The 9,369-nt window shown below is 33.2% G+C and overlaps 1 protein-coding gene across 1 annotated transcript in view; it reads left to right on the forward strand.

Annotated features, from left to right (window-relative positions):
• LOC118749506 (CUGBP Elav-like family member 4) overlaps nt 1-9,369 on the forward strand; it is a 237,117-nt gene that overhangs the window by 227,532 nt on the left and 216 nt on the right. The gene's annotated exons all lie outside the window — the stretch shown is intronic.

Raw genomic sequence — 9,369 nt, forward strand, 5'->3', positions numbered from 1 at the left:
GTAGCCACGCCCACTTATGGTTACATGTGTATATCTTGGTAACCGCTACACCAATTTCTTCCAAACTTGGCACAGTTGTTGGTCCTGGTACAGCATACCAACTGGCCGAAAATTTCTAAAATCGGACAATAACCACGCTCACATCCCATATAACGGTAATTTCAAGAAATACAAAATCTTCGATAAATCAGTAAATATTGAAGCTAATTAATTCAAAATTGATGATTGCAACAATTCTTTACCAAGAAATACGTTTATGACAAAATTTTGGAAAATGGGCGTAGCACCGCCCACTTGTGATCACATATATGTATCTCGCTAACCGTTCTAGCAAGTTGTACCAAGCTCGGTATGGTTATTGTGCTTGCCACATAAAAGCAAACCGTTGAAGATGGTTGAAATCGGACTAAAATTGAGGCCGCTTTTCATATAACGGTAAATTTCAGATATGCTTGAAATTTCAATATTTCGAAATTTAAGGACGCTAATTTACTTAAAATGTATACACCCCGGCTTATCATGTAGCGGTAGCTTTCGGAAAGGTGGAAAACATATATTTAATACTTGCGCCGGGTATTTAATGTTCGGCTCCGCCCGAACTTAGACTTTCTTACTTGTTATTCTCAAAGTTTGATTTTACATGATTAGCGATGCGTTTAATCTGATGCGTTGTACTGTGGTGCTGTCTAAATCCAAACTGTTCGTTTGGTATTATCCGATGCAGATTCATAAATAGAGATATTTTTCTTTTGACTACCTTTTCAAAAATTTTGCTTAGACTACCCAGGAGACTAATAGGTCGATAACTGCCAGCAATGTTTGATGGTTTACCAGGCTTGCGGATTGGTGTGATTTTTGCTGTTTTCCAGGCGCTGGGAAAGTATTGTAATTTAAGACACGAGTTTATGATAAATGTGAGAAATCGCCTCTTTAGGCAGATATCTTAACATAATATTTTTGATATCATCATGGCCTGCTGACTTTCTCAGTGGTGCTTCACGAATAAGATCTTGAACATATTTAGCATCCACGAATTCAGACTCAGGAGTGTCTAACGAAAGCGAATTAAGCTGGACTAATGTTGTGGTAACAAGATTTTCCTGTATTGGCGTGCCAAGTTGAGTGGATATTTTATGATTTTCAAGAAACTCATAGGCAAAAGGTATGCTTTTTCATCATTGTTGATAATGACCTTGTTATGGTCGCGCAGAGGAGGGATGTGTGTGTGTTTTTTCCTTAGTATTTTACAAATGTTCCAGAAGGGCTCGCTTCTCTTTTCAAGCGAGCTAAGCTTCCTTTTCGAAGTTTCATTTCTATATTTGAAAATTTCAGTTCGGATTTTTGAAGAATATAGAGCCACTAATTCATGATCTGAACGTTGTCTGTATCTACACCATTGCCTACGGTGATAGTTTCTTAATTAATTAATTAATCCCAACGGCTTTTTACCCTCCATTCCCGCCCAACCGACACGAGGGGCGCAGTCCGCATGACGTACGGAACCTTTAGTTTTTTCGTGCCGAGTAGTGGAGACAGGAGTTTGTTAAGTGTCGAGATCTAAAACTATTCAGCTACAGAATCAAATTCATCAGCTGATTGGATATGCTAAAGATAGTATTTCAATTATTGAGAGTGGAAATAATAGTTTTCTTTATAGTAAAAATCGAGTCCGATACGTCAAACGTGCTGGAATGACAGTTAAAATCTTGACATAAACCACGGAATGATTCGTTTAGTTCAAAATTAGTTTTGCATGGCTTTAAAAATAGAGGTCGAAAGTGTCTTGACATTCGAGAAGGAACATTAAAATTTACCTCAGCCAGGAGGGCCGGGCTATTAATCAAGCCTGTCATTAATTTTACGATAAATGTTATACCCAGCATTTCTCTACGACTTGCGAGTGTAGGCAAATTTATGAGCTTTAGACGACTTGTGTAAGGGGGGAGATTGTAATTTGAATCCCAGTTAAAATTACGCAATGCAAAAAGCAAGAATTGTTTTTGAATTGATTCAATCCTTTCTGAATGAACTTGGTAGCGGGGATTCCAAACAATAGATCCGTATTCTAGTATAGGTCTAACTAAACTGGTAAAAAGAGCTTTTGTAACATAAGGATCTTTGAACTCTTTTGACCATCGCCTTACAAATGCAAAAACGCCTTTGGCTTTATTGACTGTAACATTAATATGATGGTTGAAATTCAGTTTGGAATCCATTGTGATACCAAGATCGACAAAATTGGATACCTGCTCCAGATTATAATTTGATATTGAATAAACAGCTGGTTGAACAGCCCTCCGAGAGAAACACATAACTTTACATTTTTGAAGGTTTAGTGGCATATAGTTTGTATTACACCAACTAACCACGTTGTTCAGATCCGCTTGTAACAAAGACCTTTCTTCGATAGAGGACAATGTTTTAAAAAGTTTCACATCATCGGCATACATTAAAATTTTTGAATGTTTTATTATAGAAGAAATATCATTAATGAATATCAGGAACAGAATCGGACCAAGGTGGCTTCCCTGAGGAACTCCTGAAGAAACTTTAATGATGTTGGAAGAACAATTATTAACAATAACTCTTTGTGTTCTATCAGAGAGGTAAGATGAGATCCATTGAAGAAGACTGGGCTGAAAGCCGATTAGGTCGAGTTTACGGATGAGTAACGAGTGACATACTTTGTCAAAAGCTTTACTGAAATCGGTGTAAATTACGTCGGTATGAGCATTTTCTCTAAAACCGTTTGAGACATGAGTTGTAAACTCCAATAAATTAGTCATAGTAGATTTTCCTTTAGAAAACCCGTGTTGAGATTGTGTAATTGAAGAAGATATAGAATATGTCAGCTGGTTAACAATAATTGCTTCGAATAATTTGGGGATAGCGGAGAGTTTCGCTATGCCTCGATAGTTTTCTCTAGACGACCTGCTGCCGTTTTTGTGAAGTGGTATTATTGTTTTTATTAAGTTTAAGATAAAATTCGGTAGTTTTAGGAAATTGGTCTTAGCGGCCCTTAGCGGTACAGAACTTCGAACTGCAATCTTTATGCTATCATAGAAGGTTTCTATATTTTTATCGACATCTTCAGGAGAGTTAATATTTTTAAGATTTGTAGGTAAACTAAGCAGAGCATTTTTTATGGAGCGACGATAAACATTCCAGTACGTTTTACTATAATCCATTTCAAGATTTTCAGAGAGTATGAAACTTAAGTTGAGGACAAATTTAACTGGCAAATGATCAGAGCCAAATTCATTAAGCGCTATTGGCTGAGTTAAGTGCATGGGAATGTTTGAGAGTACCAAATCTATGTTCGAAGGTGTAAACCTGCTAGATGAGGGAATATATGTAGGGTTATTTGAATATAAGACTGATATTGGAAAGAATGTGGTGAATTCGTGCAGAATATTCCCCCATGCATTTGCTCTCGAGCATCCCCTATTAAAATCCCCGCAAAAAACAAAGTGTCCATTTACAGCGAAAAGTTTCCTCAAATCTTTTTTATATTTATTCTTCAGTTCCACAGAATTAGCACCCCCCGGAAAGTAAGAGCTGAAAAGTTTAATTTTTTTATTATCTGAAGACATAATTTCAATTCCGATATTTTCCACTACATCGGTATTTATATTAGGTATTATAGTAAAGGATATACATTTCTTAACTAATATGGCAACACCACAACCTGTATTGATTTCTCTGTCCTTACGTATACAAATATAATTAGGGTGGTATAGCATGTCTGAGTGTTTCAGCCAAGTTTCAGAGAGCATACAAACTTCAATATCGTGTTTATCCAAATAAGTAAAAAGTTCCATAAATTTATTGCGGATGCTACGGCAATTCCAAAATATTACTTTCAATTTAGACGTATACATTACTTATGAGTAGAGTACAGAAACTTAATTGCTAATTGTGCGATCGTATTAAATTGCTCATATTTAGTTGTATATTCTTTTAATTTTAGTATAAGCTCAAGAGTTAGCTCAGTAATCTCTTTCTCAGTAAAGAGGCTGTTGTTACATGCATGTTCTGCTGTTGAACTATTAGGTGGCCGCCAATTCTGCGGCCTTGTTGTTCCCGCTGCGCTCGCCGAACGCTCTCCAGAGAGAGGTGGGAATTGTGAGTAGGAAAAGTCTAATTTCGCTTGCGTGTGGGCTTCTGTTGGACATTTTTTACTGGAGATTTTAAACGAACGTACCTATTGACATTTAAAAGAACTGTTACGAACGGCTTTAACTGACGGTAAACCAGATTTTGAGAATTGGCCAAAGGGATATTTTGAATTCTCTGTAATGTCTATCTTACGTACATTAGAATAATAATAAAACTAATGTTTTTCATTTCTAATAATAATTTTATTAAAAACTGAGATTTTTGTTTTTGTTGTTTTTTTGTGGCTTTTTGTAGCATTTAGAATTTAAATGTGGCTCTTTTCGGCCTCGGCCTTGCCCACCCCTGGTATATTAAATCGATGGCTGAGTGGAAGATCGCCCTATCTCGGCAGGCAGTTCGAAAACGCCCTATCACAGAAAATTTTTCGAGAACGCCCTACTTCAGAATTTAATTGAAAAATGCCCTATTTCAGAATTTTATTGAAAAACACTATCTCAGAATTTGGGTTAAGAACGCCCTAGCTCAGCTGCCCTATCTCAAACGAAAATACATTGAAAATGTGCTGGGATAGGGCGTTTTTGAATCGGCAGTTAAAATAGAGCCTTTTTCAATCAAACTTTGAAATAGGGCGTTCTTCAATCAAATTCTGAAATAGGGCGTTGTTGAAAAATTTTCTGAGATAGGGCGTTTTCGAACTGGCTGCCGAGATATGTAGGTCGATCTTCCACTCAGCCATCGATATGTAGTTGAAATCATATATAATAATTTTAAATATTTTGATGTATTTGTATAAGTAGCACCAAGTGAAGTAAAGAAAAGAAAAATCCGAAAATAGTTTAGTGGAAATTTTGTTTTTATGTAGGTTTTTATGGCGTTACCAAAGAGCGAGAAAAGTTAAAATTTAGTTGCTAATCCCATAAATAATGTTTATTTTTAATGATAATTTGTTAAAATCCTAATCATCATTAATTACAAGTTAACCACCACTTCTTTCATTATAATAATTATCCTCATCATTATCTTCATTACTATTTTCATCATCAACATCAATCACCCCATCATCACTTTTTTAGGTAATTTCGTTATATGATAATGAATACGAATTGTACAGATTTTCTCTTCAACAATTATCTACATGTTAAGCATAGAGAGTAATTTAGAATATATAACCTTTAATAAAAATAATCATCATATTAGCTTGCGTCATCATCACTATCAACATCTTCAACATCGCTCTAAGGCTGCATAATTAACAACTGTTGTGTTTCTTTCGGCAAATCCTGCAATTTTTTTTTTTTGGGTAGTTTTCTCATACTTGATACAAAAGGGTCGGAACTAATCAAAAGTCTATTGAATATAACTTCATTCGTCTTTTTTTTACCTTCCTCTTATTAGCTCGGGATGTAACTATGTAATATTGATGCGCCTAAAAGATGCAGCGATTTCTATTCTCAAGTTACATACCTGATGACAGTACGAATGGCAATTATAATACGGAGGTTTTAGGGTTTTAAACTATAATTTTATTTATTTCTGTTGCACTTCTAGAGCTTTTTCTGACAACTAAATACCTGAACAAGAAAGTTCCATTGCCGTTTTTGATATATCTTTAAAGAAAACTCAGTTATAGCTTGGAAATTTTAAATATAAAATCACGTTTTTCACTTTGGGCACACTCAAAGGAAAAAGTGAAGACTTTAAGAGTATATTGCAAGAAAACGGTAAATTTTTTGGCAAATATTTTATGACATAGTGATGTAGAATTTTATCTACTTTCATTTGGTACTAAAGCCTTCTTTGTATTTTGAAATCCATTTTTTGAATTAATACGCAATATCGACATCAATAACCCCACTGTGAGTCGGTTAAAAAAATTAATACATTTCATTGTTGAACTAAACCCGTAAATGATTTCTGTTCCTAAATAATTATTATTAGATCGCCAGAGAGGGGTATTAAGCAGAATTTTATATTTAGTATGAAACGTTATTTTAATCATAGGCTTAAATAAACGAAATCAAATTTCGTGTAATAAACATCAAACTAAAATCTGTTCACCTCATGTTTAAATGGCACAGTTTTTTATTTTATAAATATTGATACAGAATGCGAAAAGCGCTTTTACTTGACAAAAATCGTGGTACAAATAACTCTGGTTTACAGCAAAAATGTTCAATGGATGCCACTATCTAAATCCTATGTAGAATTGGTCGGTGGTTCCGAAAATCGAGATAATTTATTTCTATGGATACGTTTTTGAGATATTTACAATTTACCGTTATTCAGCTTAAAACACAAAGTGGTTCCAGATAATCACGCATATCTTACAAACCAATTCAATAATCTCAAAATGAGATACGTCAAATCAAAGGTAATGAAATTCTCCATAAAACGTTTATACATCACTTTCCGATAGGGCTGACAGTTTCTGGCAAATTAATTAATTAATACAAAAAATGAAAAAAGTCTAATTTTCACAGAAGAAAAATTTAAAAAATAACAGGTTCTGTGCCAAATTTTTGGATTTGTACTAAAGCCTGTTCTGCTACAAAAAAAATCTAGTTACTAATGAAGGAAAGCGAGGGATAAATAAAGAACTAATGCGTGGTCAAATGAAAATACGCAAAGATTTTTTGTAAGAAAAATGAGCAGGAAAGAAAGTTACTCATACACCACGTACATTGAATAACACGCTTTCTGCTCATATTTCATACAAAAAGTTTTTGCGAATTTTCATTTGGCCACTCATTATTTCTTTATTTATCCATCGCTTTTCTTCATTAGTAGCTTGGTTTTTTTGTAACAGAACAGGCTTTGGCACAAGTGCAAAAATTTGGCACAGAACCTGCTATTTTTTTAATTTTTCTTCTGTTAAAGTTTGATTTCTTCCATTTTTTAATAAAAAAAAACTGGAATGATTAATTAATTTGTCAAAAACAATCACTCCTACCGGAAAGTGAAGCGGAAATTTCCAATCGATTTTAAACTGACTTCCCGACAAGTTAGAGACTTGAAATTTTCAGCATAGTTCCAATCACGATGACAATGCAATTTAAAATATAAATGAATTCCCCATATGGTCCAGGGGTCTTGATTCAAAGATTTATGGCTAACAGAGCGTAATTTGCCAAAGAACGTAAAACCACTATAAAATTGTTAAAGCTGCCGGCGCGCCGCGGCGCACAGTGTATCATTTCCATATTCTAGAAAAGATTAATTACATTATTTTATGTCGCCAAATTTCAAAACAACGTCAAGAATGTTTTTAGAAATACCTGATAAAGACGAAACAATAACAACTAAAAAGTTTAAATCAAAGTGTATGGCGGGACGGGGTTTGATTTGGAAAATTACTTAGCGCAATAATATTTAAACTTGTATATTTAAAACTGAATCTCAATGTTTAATTTGTCGGTGTTATGTGATTTATGCTACAATTGCTAAAATATCATTTTGGTCTTATTTTTTTAGGTATGATAATTTAGTAAACTAGGACTGAGTATTTCATGTTAAAGTAAAACGATGTTGACTTAGACTTATTTTTAGCAAATTATTATATTTATTAGACCCGAAAACTCGTTATCCACCACTATTCGATAAAGTTTGTATCTCAGTTTATTTGCCACTGCTCTTAGACTTTAAACAACACAATTTTAGCTGCTGGAAAGTGCAGGTTTTGATGAAATTTTCTTTTTTCTGGCCTACTGGGAATTTCATTTTCTTCGAGTAATTCATTTGCATTTTATCTCGACCGAGACAAATTCTTGTATTTTTGCTTTGAATAGAGAAAGTCTGATTCATTACATTTCCAATGGTATCCCATTTTTGTAAATAGAGCAAGAAATATTGAACTTATAACGGAATTTTGTTGACCCAACTTTACTTTTTTATCAATATTTTCCACGCCCATAATTAAAAAAATATATTTATTTTTAAGTCCATTTCTATCAGTTTAGAATTCCTTGTTATAGGGAAATTCTAAATATAAATTTTGGGCATTTTAGCCTTTGTAGTTAGCTAAATATTTCAGTTTTTGTATTTTAAAAAATTGCAGTTATATAATAGGGTGGCGTAACAGTAACTATAAATTACCAATTTTTTGTAAAAAGCTTCGCCTATCTTATAACGTACCTTGTGCAAAATTTCATGAATCTATCTTCAATAGTTTTCGAATTACAGAATTAAAAGTAGCTAGATGGGTTAAATCTTACACTGTGCGGCGGTAGTGTAGCAAAGCTATTCCTAGTCTAGATATGAACCTCGTTGTGGGCATCATATCAAGGAGATACAATTAAAAGACTCCAGATGTCGCCCCGCCAGAAGAAGTTAATTATTGCGCCTTAATATATGCCTTGCTACAGCGGAAATGGACGACACGCCATTTCTTTAAATAAAATTAACTGCTGCTATATGTACATATGTATGTTTATACAAAACGTAAGCAAACAACATTTTGCTTGCCAAGTCTTCTGTTCTCTTTCATTGCAAGTTGAATTATTTTAATATCTATTGCAAAATTGTGTACATAAAAAAATAACACTTTTTAATATACAACGCTTTTATAAAAGGACTAAAAATTATAAAATAAATTAATGTAAAAAAAATATTTTTAAAAAACAAGCTTTTATTTAACCTGTACAATCAAAGGAACAAAATGAAGTAGTGTAACAAAAGATTTTTTAGCAAGAAAATTTTGTCAAAACTGCACTAATGTATAAAATAAAATAAGTTAAGGTCTCGTTAAAGCTACTAAAAGCCATTTAGTGAAAGGAGTTATTCAAACTCTAATGAAAATTACTAACAATTTGTACTAATTTACTACGTTTTTAAAAAAGCTTGTCGCCGAATTCAGCGTACATGCATAATTGGTTAGGTATGTATGTTTATGTATGTATGCAGATATTTAAATGCCGGTTTGCTATTCGCGCGACAAGCTTTTTTAAAAACGAAGTAAATTAGTACAAATTGCTAGTAATTTTCATTAGAGTTTGAATAACTCCTTTCACTAAATGGTTTTTAGTAACTTTAGCGAGACCTTAACTTATTTTATTTTATTCATTTTAGTGCAGTTTTGACAAAATTTTCTTGCTAAAAAATCTTTTGTTACACTACTTCATTTTATTCCTTTGATTGTACAGGTTAAATAAAAGCTTGTTTTTAAAAAATATTTTTTTTATACTATTTTATTTGTTTTAAGCTGAATAACGGTAAATTGCAAATATCTCGAAAACGTATCCATAGAAAAAAAAA

Source organism: Rhagoletis pomonella, unplaced genomic scaffold, assembly GCF_013731165.1.
Source record: "Rhagoletis pomonella isolate Grant_MI unplaced genomic scaffold, Rhpom_1.0 Rhpom_scaffold_00017, whole genome shotgun sequence".
Taxonomy (NCBI): domain Eukaryota; kingdom Metazoa; phylum Arthropoda; class Insecta; order Diptera; family Tephritidae; genus Rhagoletis; species Rhagoletis pomonella.